Genomic DNA, 24496 nt, shown 5'->3' with positions numbered 1-24496 from the left:
GGTGGTGCTAAACCATTCATGAGGGATCTGACCCCATGATCCAATCACCTCCCACCAGGCCCCACCTCCAACGCTGGGAATCACATTTCAACATAAGATTTGGAGCAGACAAACATCCAAACCACATCAGTCCACTAGTTTGTTAGTTACTCATTTATCCACTCACTGGCTGACTGGTTACAGTAGACAGAACAATGTCTACCTCCCAAAGATGTTAATATTTTACTCCATCAACATGTTACATGGCAAGGAGAAATTAAGGCTGCAGATGGAATTAAGGTTGCTAATCAGTAACACTTAATATAAATGGATGATACAAGTGGGCCAATATAATCACAAGAATCTTTAAAAGTGGAAGCAGGAGAAGAGTCAGTGTCCAGGTGATGTGATGTTAGAAGTTCTCCCCTAGCCATTGCTGGCCTCGCAGATGCCAGGAGGTCAAGAGCTAAGGAATGTGGGCAGCCTGTAAAGCTAGAGTAGGTAAGGAAACAGATCCTCCCTTAGGGCCTCCAAAAAGAATTGCAGCCCTGCCAGTACCTTGATTTTTGTCCAGCGAGTCTGATGTTAGAACTCCAGAACTACAATAAATTTGTGTTATTTTAAGCCACTATGTTTGTGGTGATTAGTTATGGCAGCCCTGAGAAACTAATACACAGCGTGGGTTCCAAGGGTAAGAACTCTGGAGTGTTCCTGTACTGATGCCCAGGGGCTCTGTCTTATTGGGGGTTGGAGCAGCAGCAAATTCTAAGAGGTGATCATGCTTGGAAGTAGGTGGACAAGAGCTTGAAGGTTTGATGTGGTTGCCTGTTTCAGAACACGACCCAGAAGTTGTCAAAGGCCTGGTTGCGACCAGGCCCTAGAGCGTGATTAGATCAGGCCTCCAGGAATGAGTCAGGCAGATTGGAAGGAGTCTGCAACAGTAGGTTCCAATGGAAACATAATCAGTCTATGCTAGTCAGTCTTCAGTGGATGTGATACACACTTTTTCTGTCCTCCAAAGTTCAGACTTAAAAAAGAAAACAACTGAAACGTTGCTCAAGAAACATTTATTGATTATTGATGATGGTTGTGGTTATTCATTTAATTTTTAAGAGAGTATTTTTTGACCATATTGTTTTAAATGGTACATGAGAATGTATCACAGAAAAAAAAACCCCAGATCTGACACATTCATGGGAATAGTGAAATTTAACAGCAGTCCTAGTGTTTTGTTAGTTATGTATAATATTTTAGAAGAATCTTTTCAAATGGGAATTTTATTGGTCTGTTGGCTCAGGGAAAAGAAAAAGACAATTGAAATACACATTGTTTCAAGATGATGGAAACAGAAAATAATTCTCCACAAGAAAACATCACCCAAAGGCAAGAAGCCAAAAGAACAATAGTGGTGGTTAATATACTAATATAATAAATCTAAGCCCAAATCCTTCCTCTTACATTTAAACAAAAAGGCAATAACAATTCTATTTCGTAAGAATATCCCTGGGAATTACATGTGAAAATATTTTCTCTAGGCAGTATTTGGATTTTCATGCTCTGTAACCTATTTTTGAAACAATTTAATATCTGGTAACATCTGCATGGTCATCATGATCTGTATTTCATACTCAGAACATGTGGCAGCATACAAAAGCACATTGCCACTGTTAAGCAGTTTCAAAATTTATTGACTATATTTATAACTTTATACTTTTCCCAAAGGAACAAAATCCAATAAAATAAAAATAAGAAATGGGGGCAAGGAAAGGAGGAGGAAATCCATATGCTAACTCTCTGGGTTAATATATTTACTGTGACTGAGCTTCCAATTTGGCTCTGAACATCCTACCTCCCCTGACCCAAAAAAGAATTTAAAATTCACAAAGCTCCCAGTAGCAGAAAATTAGAATAAAAATACTTTTTTCAGGGATTTTCTCCCATCACTACATATTTTTTCTTCTTATTTTTAATTGAGACAGAGTCTCGCTCTGTCACCCAGGCTGGAGTACAGTGACAAGATCTTGGCTCACTGCAGCCTCCACTTCTTGGGCTCAAGCCTCCCACCTCAGCCTGCTGAGTAACTGGGACTACAGATGCATGCCACCATGCCTGGCTAATTTTTGTATTTTTTTTCTAGAGACATGGTTTTGTCATGGTTCCCAGGCTGGACTCTGAGCTCAAATGTCCACCCTCTTCAGACTTCCAAAGTGCTGGGATTACAGGTGTGAGCCACCACGTTCTTTTCTTGTATTTTAAGTCATTAAAAAAAAAAGTTTCTCTATTGTAGCCACTTCCAAAATAGAGAACCCACGACTATGTCTTAAAGTTGTAGTTTTCAAACTCCAGTTTGCCTGGTAGTCTCCTAGAGGACCTATTAAAACAGATTTCTAGGTCCTATCCGTAGAGTGTCTGAATCATTGTAGCCTGGGAATTTGTATTTCTGGCACATTCCCTGGTGATACTGATGCTGCTGGTCTATGGACCATGATTTGAGAACCACTGCTCTAAAGGAAATTTATGAAGTGATATCACAGAGGAGATATTGAGTAATCTATGGGAAAATTCCTTTAAAAGACGTCCATAGCATATGCAGCAACTATTGCAACGTGAATGCTTCTTCAGAAGATTATCAGCAAAAGTCAAGGGCACAGATCTGACTTGTGCTGACATGCTTAGTAATATGGGAAAATTTTGCAGTATGATTAGTCAGCATGATCCTACTATGTAGACTTCTGATATAATACCCTCTTTGTATGTGTGTGTATGTTCACTCAATGGTGGTATTTAATATTTTTTAACTGCTTTTTTGAGGTAAGACTGACATACAAGAAGCCTATACATGTTTAATGCTTCCTACTTTATTTCAAGGAAAGTATTTAGAATTCATAAGGGAATAGGTAATATTTGAATAACATATCACTAAATGTAGATTACTTTTAAAGAAATCTTGTTCTTTATAAATTGGGCTTTTAATTGAAACTGTGATTTAAGACCTCATGCTTCTCTTAATTCGAAAGAAATGTATGGGCCGGGTGTGGTGGTTCATGCCTGTAATCCCGCACCTTGGGAGGCCGAGGCAGGCGGATCACTTGAGGTCAGGAGTTTGAGACCAGCCCGGCCAACATGGTGAAATTCCATCTCTACTAAAAATACAAAATTTAGCCAGGTGTGGTAGTGGGCACCTGTAATCCCAGCTACTTGGGAGGCTGAGACAGGAGAATTGCTTGAACCCGGGAGGCAGAGGTTGCAGTGAGCCAAGATCACACCACTGTACTCCAGCCTGAATGACAGAGTGAGACTCCATCTCAAAAAAAAAAAAAAAAAGTATGCGTTGACTGCTGAGTGTACACACATGAATGTAAGAATTTGCTTCCTCTACCTCCAAAAATCCCATTGAAATGCTATAGAAGAAATGAAGGCTTACTTGTCTAAGAATGAGAGAGGGAACTTCCAGTGGGCCAGTGGAGGTCATGAATATCTGGAGGTGAAAATGAAGATGGAGTCACAGTGACTTCACTTTTTAAACATTTTTATTTTGAAATAATTACTGAGTCATAGGAAATTACCCAAAAAATATACACGGATTCCATACGGGTTCCATGAAGGGAGTCACCTTTCACCCAGCATTCTTCAACGGTCACATCTTGTATCACTCTACTACAATATCAAAGGCAAGAAATTGACGTTGGTACCATCACAGAACTTCAGCCATCAGTTTTACCTGATTTATGTGCACTTGGGTATGTGTGTGTAGACATTTGGTTTTATTACATGTACGTGTGTATTTGTATAACCACCACCACAATCGAGACACAGGACTATTAATATTTCATCACCATGAAGATCTCCCTTATGCTACCCATTACAGTCACACACACCCTATGTCACCCCCCATCCCTAACTCCTGGCAACCACTTATCTGTTCTCCACCTATGATTTTGTCATTTCAAGAACGTTATGTCAGTGGGATCATCCAGTGTGTAAACTTTTGCCATTAGCTTTTTTCAGTCAACACATTTCCCTTGAAATCCATCCAAGTTGTTAAGCACATCAATATTTGCTCTTTTTTATTGCTGTGTAGTATTCCTTGGCGTAAATGTAAAATGTTTTGTTTAATCAATCACCTATTGAAAGACATTTGGAGGAAGGGGCTGGGAACACCCTGAGGGCAAGGCAGCAATGACAAGATTAAATTTGAGAATTACTCTTTCCCAGAGTCTCAGAATGTGTCTGCCTTTGGTTCAGAAGATTACAAAGGGTGAGGGTTGGAGGAGATGCAGGCATCAGGGTGAGTATTGGGAGACCTCTCTAGGACTTTTTTGTGTGTGGGTGTGATATGGTATGGGGTGCCAGGAGCCCATGGTGAAGCACGCTATAATCAGACATTTGGGGAGGGGAGCAGTCAGTCTGTTCACTTGCTGTGGACTGGTCCACCCTAAAGTGAAGCCAGCTTGTTCATAGGCCCCAGCTAGAAACTCAGTTCCTGGTCTATCCCCTTATTCAAGGAAGAAGTTTGTTGGGGGCATGGAGCCCACTCAAAGGAAACAGAAGCTTACCTCAGTGACCTATGTTAATTGTTAAAACCTGTATTTATGAATATATACAGACAGTCCAGACCACCAAACATGTGAGGGAAATCAATTCTGAAGGAGGACCAAGATGAACAAACAGAACATTGACTCTGGAAGACAGAAATTAATCAAGGAACGAAAGAGGATTTTAGCAAAGCCTAATTGTATTAGTGATTCTGGCCATTTTTTAAAAGGACAAGCTGAAATGAAAGAGAAGAACTCAAAAATAGAGTTCTTTTAATTAATGGTTCTAAACAGGAGGCAGTTGTGTTCCCCAGTGGACTTTTAACAATGTCTAGAAGACACTTTTGGCTGTGACCAGTGGGGTTGGGGGTGCAAATGGCATAGTGGGCAGACGCCAGGGATGCTGCTCAACATCCTACAATGCACAGGACAGCCCCCAAAACAAAGAATTATGTGTCCTAAAATGTCAATATTGCCAAGATTGAGAACTCCTGCTCTAAATTAAAACTATTACTTCCATAATGAAAGAAATGTTCTTTAACATTTAGAAGAGATACATTACGTCTCTCAGTATGGAAAGCCAAAGATGTAGAGAAAACATGGGAGAGCATTTGAAAGACAGAGTATTAATATACGTACTTGGGCCCAATCTCCAACTCCTAGGAGTCCTTCCAAGAGAAAAGAGACAATGGGAATGAGAAAATAATCAGATAATAGAGGACAGTTTTCAGTGCCGAGTTAAGATACCAGGTACAAAGCAGGTGAAAGAAAAACCCACGACTAGACACAACCCAGTTAAATTTCAGAGCACCAAAGAGAAAGAGACTATTAAAATATTAGGATAAGCTGGGCGAGAGAGATAGGAAACTCAAGTTTTTGTAATTTTTCTTTAAGTCTGGAGTTAGTTCAAAATAAACTCTAAACAGTTTCCAGTTTGCTTTTCCATTTTCTCTTTATTGTAATTAACTCTATGAAGAACATCCTGGTAGCTAGACCTTGAGAGCAGACGGCTTGGTTATGGGTCATATAACTCTTATTGATTTAATGTCCTCTTGTTGTTCATGCCTCAGACTTTGGAAGGAATTGATACCCAAACCCTGCTCCATTTTTTACAGTTCTCCCCACCCAGTGTTGTCATGGAAAGGAGATTTCGTGATCATCTAGGCAGAGGTTGTTTAATTTACAGATGAAGAAGCCAAGTTCCACAAAATACAACTTACTAATCCAAGGTCATGGTGTCAGGAAGTCTGCTTCTCAGATGATGGGCGTTTCAAACAGGGCCCATGCCACTGCAAGCCCACTGTGTGCTGGAGTTTTTTTGTCTGAGTCTCGTCTCTATTAATGGGTAGAGCTCAAATTCATAAAGCCTTCATAATTTTTTTTCTGTGCTCTCTCAATAGTCCTTTGTTTATAACTCGACATGGCCTTGTAGTTTCCCTGAGCACTATCATTATTTATGTACATTGCAATCTTGCGGAGGGTAACTTCTCACCTTTACATAGTACAATTTCACAAAGCAAATAAAGTTGGCCCTCTGTACCTGTGGGTTCTGCATCCGTGGATTCAGCCAACATTGATCAAACATACTTGGGGACAAACCCAATAAAAAAATAACAATACAACAATAAAAAATAATACAAATAAAATAATACAGTGTAACAACTATTTACATACCATTTACATTGTATTAGGTATTATAAGTAATCTAGAGACGATTTAAAGACTATTGGCGAGCTGGATGCAGTGGCTCATTCCTGTAATCCCAGCCCCCTGGGAGGCCAAGGCAGATGGATCATTTGAGGCCAGGAGTTTGAGACCAGCCTGGCCAATATGGCAAAACAGTGTCTTTACTGAAAATACAAAAATTAGCCAGGTGTGTTGGTGGGCGCCTGTAATCCCTGCTACTTAGGATGCTGAGGCAGGAGAATTGCTTGAGCCCAGGAGGCAGAGGTTGCAGTGAGCTGAGATCAGGCCACTGCACTCCAGCCTGGGTGATAGAGTGAGACTGTCTCTAAATAAATAAATAAAGGAAAATGAGCGTAGGTTATATGATAACACTGTGCCATTTTATATTAGGGACTTGAGCATCTGCTGATTTTGGTAGCTTGGGAGGGCATCCTGGAACCAATCCCCCTAGGATACCAAGGGATGACATCAGTGTCATCTAGTTAACTGGAACTAAATTAATGTTAACTTCTTCATTAAACAAAGATATTTAATGAATACCTACTATGTACCAGGTACTATTTAAGAGATATGAACAAGATAGATAAAGTCCTTGCTTTTGTAGAGTTTATATTTTGTCGGGAGACAGACCATAAACAAATAGACATAATATTAGGTAGTTAATGAACACAGAGAGAAAATTAAATCTGGGTGAAGTGTGATTAGCTTGCTATTTCAAACAGGGCAGGTAGGAAAGGCACTACATCTAGAAATGTCATTTTCAGAGAGAAAATCTATGGTCGTCTTATCACATTTCGGCCACCTTATCACTGAAGATGTAGAAACACGTAATCATTTTTTATTACTTTATCCCTTTTAGTGTTCCTTTTGGGAAAGGTAACTGGAGTCAGAGAATTCCAAGACCTTTTTCAGGACTGGAAAGCGATAACAAGAGACACTCTGCAGAGCAGCAGAGGTTCTTATCAGAAACGCTATGAACCTCAGAAAGTACCGAGAATTCCACATCAAAACTACAATGCTTGTGAACGTGTCTCCATAAACTTGTTCCTTCAGCCCCACCGTGGTAGGGTGTGTCTGTATGCCCATGAGTCTGCATTTATCTTTTAAGCGAGTGTTTGAGGTTGTACATGAGTGTTAGCTCACTGATTCTTGTCCTTCCCAGCCCATTTTTTACCCCATAACCTTAGCTGATGAGGTCATGGGAAAAGAAGTGGTGCAGAGTACGGAGCAAAGGCCAGTGATGCAGGTCCCCGATGCTCTCCAGGGCTCTTGTGTTGTTCTCATTTTTTAACAAACTGAGATGCAGGTATTCATGTCTTTCCTTTTCCTCCCCTTTCCTTATCCTGTAGTATTTTCCCCTCCATGTGGATATTGTTACTCAAATATAGCCAAAATTACATTCCATTCAGGAGTTCCTTCTGAAGATTCAAGAGATTCCCATGTCTAGATTGGAGTTCCTTAGAGTTCTCTGCCTGGATATGGATTCCCCCATCATATTCCATGAGACAGCCCAACCTGAGTGTCTTCTAGACCTGAGGTACAGAAACCCAAGTCAGCTTTTCCATTTTATACCCATCTGTCTCTCTCTCACATACTCACCAAAACCTTATCTTGGGCTCCTTACGGCCCGGATACTTGAAGGCAGCCCAATGCTTGCCTTTGTCATAGAACTGCAGTCATCTCCTTATTAGTCCCAGGCTCAGGGCCCAACCCGGGAGCAGAGATTCTATTTGAGTTGAGTTGTGCAGACAGATCCCAAAACTTCTTTTCAAAAACTCCTCCCTACATTTCCTTTCTCACCTTGGGTTCTTCTTACTCATTCCCAGACATTCAGATTTATTTGCTAATTCATTCGTTCTCTGTATTGATTTCTTAGGGCAGCCAAAAAAACTACCACAAATTCGATGGCTTAAAACTAACAGTTCTGGAGGCCAGAGGCCCAAAATCGAGGTGTTGCCAGGGTTTGCTCCTCTGCAAACCCCGAGGGAGAATCTGTCCCATGCCTCTCTCCTGGCTTCTAGTGACTGCAAGCTCTTCTCCATGTTCCTTGGCTTGTAGACTCACCACTCCAATCTCTGTCTCTGTCTTCAAGTCACCTTTCTTCCTTTGTGTCATAAGTCTTTCCCTGCCTTTTTCTTGTAAGTATGCCTGTGATTGAATTTAGACACCACCCTAAATCCAGGCCAATCTTATTGAGAGATCCTTAATGATATCTGAAAAGAGCTTTTTCTCATAAGGTCATATATTCACTAGTTCCAGGGGTCAGGAAATGAATGTATCTTTGGGGGTGGGGGACACCATTCAATCCACCACATTCATCAACATATATTTATTCCATCACTTCTAGACTATTTTGCTTAGGCTCGAGGAAAATCTCTGTGGATGGAACAAAATTTCTGCTTTCACAGAGTGTACAGACCTTGATAGGAGCCAGTGTTTCTCTGGTAATCCCAATGAAAAAGGATGTCAGTGACACAAATTGGGACCTTCATGAGAACTGGACATTTGGTCTCCTTGAATGTGCTCCTTTGTGCAGAAAAAACCAAGATTCTGCCACAGCACTCCAGCCTGGACAACGGAGTAAGACTCCATCTCAAAAAACAAACTGTAAACTAAGTTCCTCCCAAAGTTAGTTCAGCCTACACCCAGGAATGAACAAGGACAGCTTGGAAGTTAGAATAAAGATGGAGTTGGTTGGGTCAGATCTCTTTCACTGCCTCAGTTACATTTTGCAATGGTGGTTTGCTCTCATGAGCTAGGCCAAGGCTAGACTTCACCAGATGCTGTATCCGTGTTCAACACTTTGCCCCTCCCTAATCTTTGTTTCAAAGAGTGCTCCCTCAGTTAATCACATGCTTCTAAATCCTTGTCTTAGGTTCTGCTTCTAGGGAACCTGACCCTTACGTATGTATATATGCACAAACATGTATACATACATGTACATATGTATGTACTTACAGACAATGACTTTTTAATTTTCAGCTGGAAGTGATATTTATTGGATCAGTAGTGATGCAGGGGATGGCAGAAGGAGAAAAACTATGATGCAGGGACCATGGCAGCCTCAACAGGCCCCTAAAGCTGCTCTGGAGCTAAGAAGGCCGGGCCTTTATGTTCTTACATTGATCAGTCATTAGGTACAGACCTCCTGGGAAGGGGCATGACCTTGGGTGAGGCTGCTTTTGGATGTGGAGGTGACCCCTGAAGAGACTGACAGCCAGATGCCTTCTGCTGACTGTACTAGCAGTAACTGAGCTAACAAGCCCTTCATGGAAAGGGATTTTGGGCCACATTTTACCATACATCTCAGAGAGAACAGGAAAGCTGGCATGTCTGCCATGCTACATCATATGGGGGTTGTGAGGATCAAAGCAAATAGCACATAGAGGACTTCTACAAAAGAACCTGGCTTATGGTAAGCCTCCAGTCAATCTTGTTTGTGGTGTTAGCATTTCACAAAATTATTTTAAATATCTCTTTATTTTGCAGGTAATAAAATAGAAGCCTCTGAAGGTAAATAAAATACTTGACCAAGTTCACATAATAAGTTAATGTCAAAGTTATGAATAAAAACCTTTTGTTCTGAAATCAAATCTTACCTTTGTTCCAAACTAGCTTCGCTGTAGCATACAGTATTCGTGGTTTACTAATTCGTGTTGTTTGGGGTGGTGTGGGGAAGCTGTAGCTTACTTTTTTAATCCTGCAAGCTCTATTGTAAGAAAATCTCACTCTGATTTCAAGGAGAAAGATGGGTCAGTGTTTTAAATAAACTTTGTAAAATGAAAAATGTGCAGGCTAAGAGATGCTATCTTCAAGGTCAAACATCTCTCAACCTTCAATGCATGGAAATTGTGGAATGGGGCTGTTGGAAATTTTACACATTCATAAATATTGACAGGCTGACAAAGAATTTTAATTTTGAGATGTCTGACTCTGATTATTTCTAAGACATAAACACCTTTCAATTCTCCCCTTAGGCCAAAGATCAAACTTTGGCTGTCGTCTTTTAGATAAGGAATCTGACTGTTAGATGTAATCCAGATTTATACACATTTCTGCCCGGGGAAGCCAACCATTCAGTTGTAAAAGAAATGAGAAAGCTGGCTCTTGCCTGGGACCTCCTTGTTTGTTCTGCTGTGTAATTCTCAACCAAACCCTGAGGGAGCAACTTACATGCTTTGCCTAGGAATCTCCCACTTTGGGTGGAGGTAGGTAGGGTTCTTCTGGGTAACTCTTTTCAAATGCAAAACTTCAGCAGCTTCTCGCTGCACTTAGAACAAATTCCAGACTTGTAACTATGGTCTGCAAGGGCTTATGCAGTCTTTTTCCTCCTCTTTTGCCTTCCTAGCAGGCTCCTTGCTCATTACTCCAGCTGCAATGATCTTTCAGTTCTTCCAAGTCTTCCAGTTGTAGGGATTTTGCTCAAGATCTTCCATCTTCTTGAGATATCCTTCCCCGGACTTGCTTTTTGTCTCAACTGAAAGCTCATCTCCTCCTCGAGGCATTCCTGATCACTCTGGGTCAGCAGTGTTAGTCTATGTCACAGTGAAACTGCCTTTGCAAAAATTATATCAGTGAGAAAATTATGATGGTTAAAGAGATCTGATCTAACTCACACCCCTCTTGCCTTTATCTTTCAAGCTGTCTTAATTATTCCCGGGCTTAGATGAAGCTAACTTTGGAAGACATTTAGGTTATAGTTAAATAATAGGCTTCCCCCAAAATACAACCACCTTTGTAAAGCTAATGAAATGCCACCAGGCTAGAGGGAGGACAGGAACCTGAATTCTGCTAAGGTGTAGACATAAACAATTGCCACCCATTATTCTGGAGGTCCTACAGATAATGTCACTATTGTAAAACACATGATTGGCCTTTTAAGATATCTTTTCAGGTGTTTTTTACATGTCTGATACACATGGCTCTAAGTGGACCCAACTACCCTTCCCTCACTCCTCTTGTGGCCCCACTCAGAAGCAACTCCCTGAGGGAGACACCTTCAACCCCCTGTGATTTTATTTTTACCCCACCTGATCATCAGCAAGCACCCATTACCTGAACACCCCCACCCCTTCGTACAAACTGCTTTGTAAAACCCCTAAACTATGAGCCTTAGATGAAACTGATTTGAGTAATAACTCCATCTCCCATGTGGCATGGTTGGCCTTGCATCAATTAAACTCTTTACTGCAATGCTGTGGTCTTTATTTGTGCAGCAGATAGGAAGACTCTGCCAGGCAGTTACAACAGTGCTTGCTCTGCTTCATATTTTCCTTCAGGAGTTTTATCCTAAAATGTAAATATTGATCAGCTTTTTAAATTGTCTTGGAAGTAGGGGCCATGCCCGTCTTGTTTCCATCCTCTATTTCCTTCTCTGCTGTTTACTTTTGGGTTATTTAAGCATTTTTTAAAAATCTACTGTGTTTTAACCATATATTTTTGTCTGGTTTTTAAGTAGTTGCCCTGAGGTTTATAATTACATATTTAGCTTTTTAACTGTCTACTGAAATTCAACATTTTACCATTTCCAGTGGAATATCAACACTCCTATAAGCATCTCTTTACTTCCCTTTAGGTTATAATTTTTCATCCAGTACATCTATGTATATTGAAAACCCCAGTAAACGGCGTTTAATTTTTGCTTCCCATCTTTTTTCTCAAGCGAAGAATGGTCTATTTACTCTTTCATTTGCTCTTTATTACTGATGTTTAAAATTTCTATCTGGTATCATTTTCCTTCCTCTTGAGGAGCTTGCTTTAGCAATTTGGTGAGGGCAGATCTGTTGTAAACGATTTTTCTTAGTTTTTCTTCATCTGAGCATGTCCTTATTTCAACTTTATTTCTGAAGGATATTTTTTCTGGATGTAGAGTTTGTGTTGACAGTTCTTTCATTTCAACACTTTAAGAATAGTGTGGAACTACCCTCTGGGCCCATAGTTTTGAAACAGGATTTTTCTCGGCCCCTTTGTTGGGCTCACAGCAGGGACATCCCATCAACTCGACCCATCACGCTCAGCCCCTTGCGGGAGGGAGCACATGAGCTCATGAGTACAGGATTCATCCAGCCACTCTGAGTGCCAACACAGGAGCAAATTCCTTGTCAGCCCACGGCCAGACCAGATGTGTTACCTCCAGGGGAACATGGCGGTGCCCAGGCAGAGGTGCCGGTGACCCCAAAGCAGCAGCGTTAGTGTGCTCATTAGCTCTTTTAGTTCCACTGTCCACAGCCTGATGGACAGCAGTGTGTTAGCAGCTCGGTCAGCCCCTTGCCCTATTATATGAGGTGCTGCCCTCCACCAGCGAGGCCAAAGGGCCAGTGCTACAGCCTTTCAGAGTACCTGAGCTCAGTGTGTCCCAAGCTCTTGTCCAGAGTCCAAGAAGAATGAGGTCATGTTGATGATTAAAAGGTGATGAGAATGTAAGATTTTATTGAGCAATGAAACGGCTCTCATGAGAGAGAGGAGTTTGTGGGGGAGGGGGGTGGTTGTTCCCCACCCCTGCAGTCAGGTGATTCCTCCCTCTCTGTGTTTCTGGGTCAGAGGCTTATTATTATTATTATTTTTCGACAGAGTCTTGCTCTGTCATCCAGGCTGGAGTACAGTGGTGCCATCTTGGCTCACAGCAACCTCTGCCTCCCAGGTTTAAGCAATTCTCCTGCCTCAGCCTCTGGAGCAGCTGGGACTACAGGTGTGTACCATCACGCCCGACTAATATTTTTGTATTTTTAGTAGAGATGGGGTTTTGCCATGTTGGCCAACCTGGTCTTGAATTCCTGACCTCAAGTGATCCACCCACCTTGGCCTGCCAAAGTGCTGGGTCAAGGGCTTTTTATGGACTCAGAATGGGGAGTGCATGCTGACTGGTTTGTATGCAAAAGATTAAAATGAAGACACCACTCAAAGGTAATAATAATAAATAATAATAATAATTAATAATAATAATAATAATAAGCCTCTGACACAGAAACACAGAGAGGGAGGAATCACCTGACTGCAGGGGTGGGGAACAACCACCCCCCTTCCCCACAACAGTGTAGAAAACCAATTAGGAAAGGGTAGGAAAACATAAAATAGGTAAAGGGTGGGGATCAACCAGAGGAAAGTATGCCAAATGGGAAGACAAGTTCTCAATCTGGTCTGAGGATTTAACCTGTAGCTTGGCTTTCAGGCTTTAAATTGTCTTTGCCTTGGAGGTGGGGTTTCAACAGGGATCTGCCCCTTTCTGCCTAGGCATTGAGCTGCCTCCTGTAACTATCAGTTTCTAGTGAGAAATCTGCAGTAATTTCAATTGCTGTGTCTCTATGGATAATGACTTTATTCTTTTTCCTTAGTTTTTAACTGAGTAAGATGTGTCTTGGTGTGGATTTATTTTGGTTTGTCCTGTTTGGGAATTACTCAGCTTCTTGAATCTGTAGGTTTATGTCTTTCACCAAATTTGGGAAGTTTTCAACTTGTAATCTTCAAATATTTTTTCAGTACTGTATTCTTTCTATTTCCGGGATTTCAGTCACATGAATGTTAAAACATTTATTATCACGTAGATCCATGAGGCTCTATTAAGGTTTTTCAATCTTTTTCTTTCTTTTTAGATTGGGTAAGTTTTTTTGCTCTATCTTCAAGTTGACTGACTCTTTCTTCTGTTATCTTCATTCTATTAAGCCCATTCAGTGAGGGTTTTTTTTTTTTTTTTAAATCGCAGTTGTGCTTTTCAGTTCTAAGATACTGACTTGATTCTTCTGTATATCCTCTATGTCTTTGCTGAGACTTTCTCTCTTTCCTTTGGTTTCAAAAGCATTTAGAGTTGCTTGCTCAAGCAACTGTATTTTTATACTATATTTTAAAGGCTTTCTCAGATAATTTCAACATTTGTATTATATCTGTGTTGATGTCCATTGATTATCTCTTACCATTTGAGTTTAGCCTTTCCTGATTTTTCATTTGTTGGAGTAATTTTAGATTGTATCCTGAGCATTTTAAATGTAGTGATAATAGACTCTGGGTCTTTCTAAAATCCTGTGAAGGATGTTGATATTTTTCTTTTAGCAGTCAGTTGGGCTGTCTGAGGCCAGGCCCCAAGTTCTACCTGACATTCTATGGGTTATGATTCGAACATTTGTCCAGTTTTCAAACACTTTTCAGTGCTATTTGGATCTGCCCTGCATGTGCTCCATCTAGTGGCCAGTCTGGATCCTGGAAGGTAGTTTGTTCATTGAGCAATGTGTCTATGTAGTAGGCTGAGTAGGATCAGATCTGTACATGCACTGTAAGAGAATGAGCCCAAATGTTCATAAACACATTTATGGGTTTGTTTTCTTGAGTTCTACTTTATTTCATGCCTTTAATATTTTCTGTTTCCTGGAAGTTCCTCTTTTTGGCCTTCTGATTACAAAACTAGAAATTGATTATCCCACTCTGGTGGGTTGGTTGCCAGTGGTGGGGATACAGAGAGAAAAATGGAGGTTTTCCCTCAATCTCTTTGGATCACAAGTCCAGAAAACAGAAACTTCTCTCCCATAGAGTTTTGGCTTCTGTGAGTGCCTGTTATTGGAGCTCTTCTGCCACCCTCGCAAAATTGATTTTTGTGAAAAAACAATCTTAATAATAACAAAGGGAGAGTAGAAAATTTGAGGAGGTCATAAATATGTTGATGGCCTTGATGGTGGTGATGGTTTCATGGGTGTTTACTTTCCCCAAACTCATTAAGATGTTTACACTGAAATGTACAGCTTTTTATGTGTCAGCTAAAAAATAGAAAAAAGAGAAAACCAAATGGGGATTTGTATAGTTTCTTTTGGAGGTAGGAGTTTCCTTCTCCGGTCCTCATGGCTTATCCTACAGTTTTCTCATCTGTCTCTGCACTGTTGCCCACTACCAGGTCTGGTGTTTAAGTTCAGGCCAAGATATACTAGAGGAAAGAAGATTGAAAAACCCACCTGTGGTTCAGCAGCATTTCAAATTCTGGTCTTCTCCCCCAATCTGTGCGCTGCCATTTCCTTCTCAGAGTCCTCAAATAGCTGCTTCGTGTGTTGTGTCCATGTTTTATTGCTCTATTCAATGGGAGAGGCAGAATCGAGTGTGTTTCTTCATGTTATCTGGAAACAGAAATCCTTAGTTATTGATTTAGGTGAGACACAAAACCTTCTGCTATTTGTGCTGATTCTTTAACCCAAATAGCTGCCTTGTTTTATTCGTGGGGAGCCACTGGAGTTCTAATCCTGGTGCTGGAGTGAGTTGGTCAAGTTAGTTAATGTCTCTGAGGCGTTGTGTACATTGTGAATACTGTAGTATTACCTGCCCAACTTGTCCCCTTCCCATGATTATTGTGATGATAAAAAAAGATGTTGGATGTGACAATACTTTGAAAAGTATAAAGTGGGCTGGGTGGAGTGGCTTACACCTGTAATCCCAGCACTTTGGGAGGCCGAGGTGGGCCTATCATTTGAGGCCAGGAGTTTGTGACCAGCCTGGTCAGCATGGTGAAACCCCATCTCTACTAGAAATACAAAAATGTGTTGGGTGTGGTAACAGGTGCCTGTAATCCCAGGTACTCAGGAGGCTGAGGCAGGAGAATCGCTTCAACCTGGGAGGCAGAGGTTGCAGTGAGATGAGATCAAGCCACTGCACTCCAACCTGGGCAACAGAATGAGATTCATCTCAAAAAAAAAAGTATAAAGTGGTATATAGAAAATAAATTATCTCCTGCGACCTGCAGAAAGTGATTGATAGGTGTATTCCTGGAATAGGGATGGAGGATCAAGCAGCTGTCTGTCTGTGTTGGGCTGGGAGCACCTCTAGGACTCCCTCATCCCCCTGTGTACTCTGTACATAGGCCACCATCCTTCCTCCCTGAACCTCTCTTCTCTCTCAGGTTTCTGGGCACTGTAAGAAGCATTGTTGCTAATTAAAGACTAACAGACCAGAAATCAGGGGATGAAACTCATGATTCTGTCACTGATAATCTCTTCACTTTTCCTCGTGGTGTTCCAGTTTCCTGATCTTTAAAATAAAAAGAATCAAAAGTCAACGATTTTCAAGCTCTGTTTTATGGAGTCTTTGTCAACCCGCACTCCCTTAGTAGTGGTGAATGCTTGGGGTGGGGGTGAGGTTGGAGATGGGAGGGCTGAGATGACAGTTTGATTTTTATCTGCTTTTGAGACAGGGTCTTGCTCTGTCAGCCTGATCATGGCTCACTGCAGCTTCAACCTCCCAGGGCTAAATCAGTCCTTTTACCTCAGCCTCCTGAGTAGCTAGGACAACAGGCATGTGCTACCATACCCAGCTAATGTTTGTATTTTTTTGTAGAGATGGGGTTTTGCCATGTCACCCAGGCTGGTCTTGAACTCCTGGACTCAAATGATCCTCCTGTGTCAGCCTCCCAGAGTGCTGCGATTACAGCTGTGAGCCACCATGCCCTACTGAAACATCAGTTCTTCAAGTCTCCAACCCATCTCGTACTGGAGCAGTTCTGCTATTCTCAGTTTTCTCACAGATTTTTCACTTGACAAAAAGGTCCTGTGGCTAAAATATGTTTCAGAACTCTGAGTAGTCCTCAGAGGTAACTATCTCGGGATCCCATACTTTTCCAAGACATCAATTCCCATCCTGTCTTTCTGGTTGTTTCTTTCTCTTTAACACCAACTTCTTTGTCTCCTGTCTTTATGTGTGGACATTCCTTAAGTCTTGGTCCCAGGTTTGCAATCTTCTTTGCATAACACCTCTCCCTTGGTGAGCTCATCTAATGTTATAGCTTCAGCTGTCCAACAGGGGACTCCCAGTGTCCAATCTCTTTCCTGAGCTTCAGCCAAATATTTTTAACCATCCTCTAAGTCCCTCCATCTAGTAATATATCAATAGATTCAACTCAGCATGTCTCAAACCAGACTCATATATCATCTGCTCTCTGCCATTCCTAAATTAATACTTTTCTTTAACTTCTCTTTTTCTCAGTGGTCATATAAGAAGTTCTTCCAACAACTGAGTTTACAATTTTAGGGTGGTTTTTTATGATGCATTGCCTCTTTGACAATATCCATATAACCTCAAAAGTCTGTTAATCATGCTTCTTCAGTATTCCTCTGAAAGAATTTTTATTTCTGCTGATGTCATTGAGTTCATATTTTATTCTCCTGTATTCTCCTCTTATTCCAAATGTGCAAGATGGCTCCCTAAAGTGATCTTCCTGTCCCCAACGTTCTTTCCCCTGATCACATCATGCTCGGACCAATATCTGAAAGCAAGAATCTTTGTAAGTCATTACGTTGTTAAATGACATCTCTATTGGGTGTAGAATAAAGCCCTGAAGATTCAGACTGCAGCCAGTGTCTTTGCCTTCTTTTACCTTACCTCACCTGCCTCCAATAAATGTATTTCCTCTACACAGATTAGTCCTCTAATTATTTCGCAGACACACCAGGAGTCTTTATTTTCCATTCTTCTTTATGATGATTTTATGAGGCTTACTCCATTCCTCAAAGACAAATTTTCATCCACTCCATTATGGCATTATCCTGACATCCCAGTCATGGAGATTTTACCTTTTCTTTCAAAGCATTTACTTTGACATAACTTATGTAAACTTATGTTTAGTATCTTTGTGCATGTCTTGCCTCCCAGCCACACTGTAACTTTATCAAAATCAGGAATTGAGTCTTTAATATTCTTGTACCACATCAGAATGCTTGGGAAACAGGAAATGCTTGGGAATTGAGGAATTGAATCTTTAATATTCTTGTGCCACACCAGAATGCTTGGAAATGCATCAAATTTGTAGAGATAAAATGATTCATAATCTCTTTCATAAGAGAAGTTACCATGAATTATACTAAGTATACTTGTTTGCTTTTCTTTCTCTGTGGTTTCACCCATGTTGGCCAGAATATGCTTCATGAATTAAACAGGAAGTATTGAACATAGAGTTTTATAAACCAATCCAAAAATTTAATAGCAAGGAACTATTGCAACTTGGGGTAAAATCTTTATAGGCTTCCTTTTTTATCTGTTTCTTAACAGCACACGTTTTGTGTATTGAAAATCCTGTCTCACTTACATCCATATAATTATATTCATTAATGGATTAATGCAATGTTGATTGACCCTTTCTGTCAGATTCATCTTAAATGGTAAGCAAAACTCTAAGAGACTGGTATTCCTAATGGCATAACTAGCTTCTCAAAGTTTCAGTATATATCATTGGATCTCAAAAGCACTCTTTGATTGACATTATGAAAATATTTACAATAGAAAAAATGAAAAATAACTATAATAAGAAAAAGTAGGGGAGTAACTAAGTAATGTCTGGCATATCCACATCATATAACACGGTATTTTTAAATCTTAGCTAAAATTTGTTAAATCATACTGAGTTTTTAATGACACAGATGCATGCCAGCTTTTTGCTGTTATGCAACTTTTCCATCATTACAGATTGTTGCACTTGACAATGCTGATCTTGGAAATTATTTGAAAGAAATCTGAAAACAATTCCTTTTTCTCAAAAGTATGCCACTTTGTCTTCCCCATTTATATGTGACATCAGTAAGCAAAATGGGAAATTGCATTACACCCTTGTTCAGCACTCTCAAGCTTGGATTATATAGTGACACTGCTACTTCTTTCATTGCTCTGCTATTTCTGTAACAGTTATCACTGACAAAGAATGTTATTTACTTCAGAAGTTACTTCCTGTCTTTGATAAATATCAATTGTTTTTCTCAAGGATATCAGTTATGGAGATAACTATAGCCAATAAAAACCACTGCTCTGTATGAAATGCTCACTGTATGCTAGAAAATACGCGGCTGGTATCAAGTGCATATGCGATGTCACAAAAATAACAGTTTCAACTTTTGCGTAGAATGAATAATGGCAATTCTCCTCCCAACACACTGTACTCTACCTAGACTCTTTAGTGGTGTGCAATTCATCAGGACTTTTGAGGCACATGGCAGAAGGCAGCATTTCATTTTGATTGCTGGATGAAGTTTCCAATGAAAATTAAAGATTAATGATGTCAGTATGTAAAAGTCAATAAGAAGAAAAGGCAAGGACTCTAAAACATTTGTAAACAGTGTAAAGCTTTGTACCAATCAAATGGCTGCAGACAGGGAAAGCTAATACCAAAGCAATAAAAACCGAGCGCTAACCTTTCATTGTGTCTGGTGCTGAGCTTCTAGCATTTGATGAATGGCTACCTTGTGCCAGTGGGTCATGGGGGAGTGTCTGGGTCTTTCATGTGGTTGGGACAGCTGTGGGCAATCTGTGGATATGGATCACCCTGCTGAGAGATGCAGCTACGTGTGAAGGCAACACTGCACTTAGGAGGAGTCAAAAAATAGATTAATATCAAGTACCAATTTACAACGTGGATGAAATCTTTGTGGGATTTTCAACTCAACAGAAATTGTCTCGTTGGCTTTTGATGTCTCCTTGAAATGAGATCATTTTGTCTCCAAGCTTGTATTTACATGTGGGTAATTAGGTTTCCTATTCATCACTTCCATCATCCTCATAAGTTGTATGAGATAGGTGCTGCTTTTGCTGCCTCATCTTCTTACAAAGGCTCAAAGAAGCTCAGTAACTTGTCTAAAGTGGCAGAGCTAATAAATTGCTGAGCTGGGACCTGAACCCAGGTCTGTCTGATTCCATAGCTTGAGCTATCATGCAATGGAAGGTGAACTGTAGCATTTGGTGAATGTAAAACTTCCTGCTTGCTTATATTAAAGGCTATTGCTAATTTTTTTTTAAATTGGGGGAGACTGGGTGGGGGGAAGGGTACAGTGTGTCTCAATTCTGAAATTCAAAAAGGGCCACATAGGAACCTCTATTCCTCTTGCCCTTTTGGCATAATATCCCCAGTTGTAGCAGGAACCAGTAGAATGGGTTTCCCTTTATTGTTTTTGAGAAGGAAATGCCTGTTGAACTTTGACAACAATGTTAACGATTGCCAGAGACCCTCAATTTATTATTCATCTCTCAGGAATCCTATGGAAATTTCCTTTGAATACTCTTTCCTCATCAATATTAATAATCACATGATGTCGTGCATGCTTTGTGTTCGTCAAAATGCCATTGTGCATGTGACCTCATTCCATCTTTAATATTTTATTGGAAGCTTTCTACATGTTAAGCACTGTGTTAGATGCAGGAGAAATCAAAAGATGTATAGCACAACTTCTCCCTCAAGAGTTGAGTCTGAACTCTAACCTGATGTCATGAAGTAGACCAGATACCTTCCCCATTTTATACACTATTATTTTCCACAGCATAACCTTCTGTCCTCACCTTCTACAACTTCCTTGTCATATTTTTTACTCTATCAATGTTATTTTTTTCAGGTTGGTTTGTTTGTTTATTTGTTTTTAAACAGATAGTCTTGCTCTGTTGCCCAGGCTATTGTGCAGGGGTGCAATCATAGCCTACTGCAGCCTCCAACTCCTGGGCTCAAGCAATCCTCCTGAGTAACTGGGACTACAGGTGCATGCCATGACACTCAGGTAATTTTAAAACTATCTTTTGTAGAAATGCTGTATTGTCCCAGCTGGTCTGAAACTCCTGGCCTCAAGTGATCTTCCAATATTCTTATATTTACTCCTCCTTAAATATTAATGAGCAACTAAACATTCTCACATTCATCTCTAAGGTTTTTCTCATGCTTCATCTCTTCTTGACTTACTTTTCTGTATGTCCAAATTGGACCCATCCATAAACCAAGGTAGAGTCTCCTCTCTTCCTTGACAGCTATTCAGGAATCAGGCAACCTCTCCCCTCTTTCAATTTTCACTTCAGTTATTGTCACCATCTTACATTTGATACTTGGAATATAGTGTACTTTGATATAAACACATTTTTCTTCTGTATGTAATTGGTCTCATGGCCTATCTATAAATACAGAAAGATCATCGATAGGTATTCTAAATAAATAAAAGTACTGTGCAATATGCATGATATTTGCTAAAAAGAATACTAGGAATAATGTGGAGCTTGTAAATTGGAGATCGGTGCCAGATTTAATACCAAAATACATATTGTTGAGCTAGTAAAATACTGGCATACATAGTTTTTCAAAAGTTTTAATTGATTGTCAGTATCTAAATACTGGAAGATCTGACATAGCATTCTAAATTTCTGGCTTCACTTGAAAACTCAGAGGCATTGTTTGGCCTACTTTTTGCATGGTAACTGTAAGCTGAGGCCAAGAAGCAACTGCCATTGCCTCCTCAATGTTTGGGTGGATGAGAGTCAGTTTCCCATTTATCACCATTCTCATTCTAATTATTTCTCACAACAGTGTTAAAAAGAAAGTGAAGGCTGGGCATGGTGGCTCACACCTGTAGTCCCAGCACTTTGGGAGGCTGAGGTGAGCAGGTCACTTGAGGCCAGGAGTTCAAGACCAGCCTGGCCAACATGGTGAAACCCTATCTCTACTAAAAATAAAAACTAGCCAGGCATGGGGGTGCATGCCTGTAATCCCAGCTACTCAGGAGGCTGACGCAGAAGTTTCACTTGAACCCAGGAGACGGAGGTTGCAGTGAGCTGAAATCGCACCACTGCACTCCAGCTTGGGTGACAGAGTGAGACCTCTCTCCAAAAAAAATTAAAAAAAAAGGAAAGAAAAGATAAGAAAGTGATGTATTTCCTGTTACCTATGGCTCTGTCTCAGGGAACAAAAAGTTGGCATGAAAGGGCTGGTTTTCAAGAAAAATGAGAGGAAGCATTATTATTGTTTGGGGACTGAAGTGGAAAATAGAACTGTGAGTTAATAGTGTGTTTAATAAGAAAACAAAACAAAACATAAGTGGCTATGATGGGATAAACCTGGCCCATTGTAATTTTTGTCATCCTAGCCCTTGCAGACATTTGTGTTTGCTTCTGACCCTTGGATCAGGGAAAGGTCAAGGACCTAAAGGTGGGCTGGGCCGAAGTCCTGGCTCTGGCCTTCACTAGTGTTTGACCTGGGTGGGTTAGGGCTAACCACACTTTTCCTCTCTCTAAAATGGGAATAATGATATCTGCTACATGGTGATAAATTGAGCTTAAAATGAGATGCATAACAGGGGACTTTTGTCTGTTTTTGGTAACCCTAGTGCCTGCAACAGTGCCACAGTGCCGTGTGCATGCTTGGGGCTTAATAGACATATATTGAGTAGACAATAACATCTGTAAAGCACGATGAACTTTGCTCATAGGAGGCCATTAGCGAATTTGAGCATGTTGTTAAGGAGCTAATCATACTTGTTAAGTGTACAGACTATTTGGTCTTTTTTTTCCCAGCACCTAGGCCTGTCATAGAGCAGGTCATTAATATTTATTTGCAGAATGAATAGATAATGTCTGATTGTCCGTCATTTGGTAATCTTTCTTAAAGAGAGTGGCACTGGGGACATCTGGCTGCTATTTTGGTGTGGCTTTTTTTCCCTCCTTGAGATAAAAGGATTGTCTTGTTGTTCCATGTGGCGTAGGCCTAATATTTTTCTTTCTTTTTACGGTTTGGTATATGGCTAGCCGAGGGTGGTATCTTCTTAAGAAAGTTTATTTCACTTTCTGAAGGTGTTTTTCATTTTCCCAGCTGCCCTTCACTTCCCCCTACATGCTGTTTGCACAACTTCCCAGCTGGCAGATGTGAAGTGGATAACCTTGTAGCAGTCACCAGCATCTTTAACAATGAAGGGTCACAGGGAGCAGGTTAACACTCAGCGTTGTGGGGTTTATTAATTTTTTTTCTTTTTTTTTTAATTATACTTTAAGTTTTAGGGTACATGTGCACATTGTGCAGGTTAGTTACATATGTATACATGTGCCATGCTGGTGCGCTGCACCCACTAACTCGTCATCTAGCATTAGGTATATCTCCCAATGCTATCGCCCCCCCCCCCACCCCACCACAGTCCCCAGAGTGTGATATTCCCCTTCCTGTGTCCATGTGATCTCATTGTTCAATTCCCACCTATGAGTGAGAATATGCGGTGTTTGGTTTTTTGTTCTTGTGATAGTTTACTGAGAATGATGATTTCCAATTTCATCCATATCCCTACAAAGGACATGAACTCATCATTTTTTATGGCTGCATAGTTTTCCATGGTGTATATGTGCCACATTTTCTTAATCCAGTCTATCATTGTTGGACATTTGGGTTGGTTCCAAGTCTTTGCTATTGTGAATAATGCCGCAGTAAACATAAGTGTGCATGTGTCTTTATAGCAGCATGATTTATTATTACATACAAGCTCCACTCTGGTTTTACCAGAGAGCCAGTCTTTTTTTTTTTTTTTTTTTGAGACGGAGTGTCTCTCTTATTGCCCAGGCTGGAGTGCAGTGGTGCAATCTCCGCTCACTGCAACCTCCACCTCCTGGGTTCAAGCAATTCTTCTGCCTCAGCCTTGTGAGTAGCTGGGGTTATAGGTGCCTGCCACCATACCTGGCTAATTTTTGTACTTTTAGTAGAGACACAGTTTCTCTATGTTGGCCAGGCTGGTCTTGAACTTCACAGGTGATCAGCCTGCCTCGGCCTCCCAAAATGCTGGGATTACAGGTGTGAGCCCCTGTGCCCGGCCACCAGAGAGCCAGTCTTGGGCGGTGCAGCCAGGCCAGCCATTATTTTGCAATCTTGGCTATTCTCTGTTGTCTTTTCCTACTCGACGTTAAGGAGTGGTTTTTCAAATAAAGGTTTCATTGACAAGTTTGTAAAAAGGAAAACAAAAATGAGTTAAAAGTCTGCCTCAGCGTTGCATGCTTAGGACAAAGCCCATATTAACTTACGTAACTTTTAGAGGCTTTGTAGTTAGCTTTCCAGCTCTCTCATGTTCATTTCGTGCTTTGACTTTGATCTTCAGAGCTTGGGGCTCAGTGGAGGTTAGCGAAATGGGGCATATTGGGTGCCATGCATTGTGTTGGAAACTTTCACAAATGCTGACTTGTTTATTCATAGAAGTTGCCAGCATCATAATGGCCCATGACAACTTATGCAAAACAACTTTGGGTTCTCCTCTGCACCACGGTTGCAATTCAGTTTCATTATCTCCCCGGGAAATACACTCCAGACTCTTGGGGATTGTATGATAGGCTCATTGGAATAATTGATTTCTTAAAGATGAGTAGTTATTCTATTGTTTTTATATATCATCCTCAAAGTATGTGGTAATTGTGGTGGCGTTTGTACAGTTTGTGTGGTCAGGAATGTTTGTAAGGCATTAATTGAATATTTCTTATGAATATTGACTGTGCAATGTCTCCTGAAGGCAAAGAAAAACAGTAATGTGAACGCATAGTAGGTAGTCAATGAATGTTTATTAGCTAAGACA

At 40.6% G+C, this 24496-nt stretch overlaps 1 long non-coding RNA gene across 1 annotated transcript; it reads right to left on the bottom strand.

The window, feature by feature from the left end:
- Nucleotides 1-2910: 2910 nt before the first annotated feature.
- On the bottom strand, nt 2911-23990 carry LOC130540882 (uncharacterized). Its single transcript, XR_008954901.2, has 3 exons — nt 23955-23990; nt 15134-15292; nt 2911-3636 (listed from the first exon to the last, which is right to left on the bottom strand). It is a non-coding gene; the product is annotated as an uncharacterized LOC130540882 (long non-coding RNA).
- Between the last annotated feature and the right edge of the window lie 506 nt (nt 23991-24496).

This window comes from Pan paniscus, chromosome 18 (assembly GCF_029289425.2).
Source record: "Pan paniscus chromosome 18, NHGRI_mPanPan1-v2.0_pri, whole genome shotgun sequence".
Taxonomy (NCBI): domain Eukaryota; kingdom Metazoa; phylum Chordata; class Mammalia; order Primates; family Hominidae; genus Pan; species Pan paniscus.
This window is presented reverse-complemented; position numbering and strand designations above follow the sequence as displayed.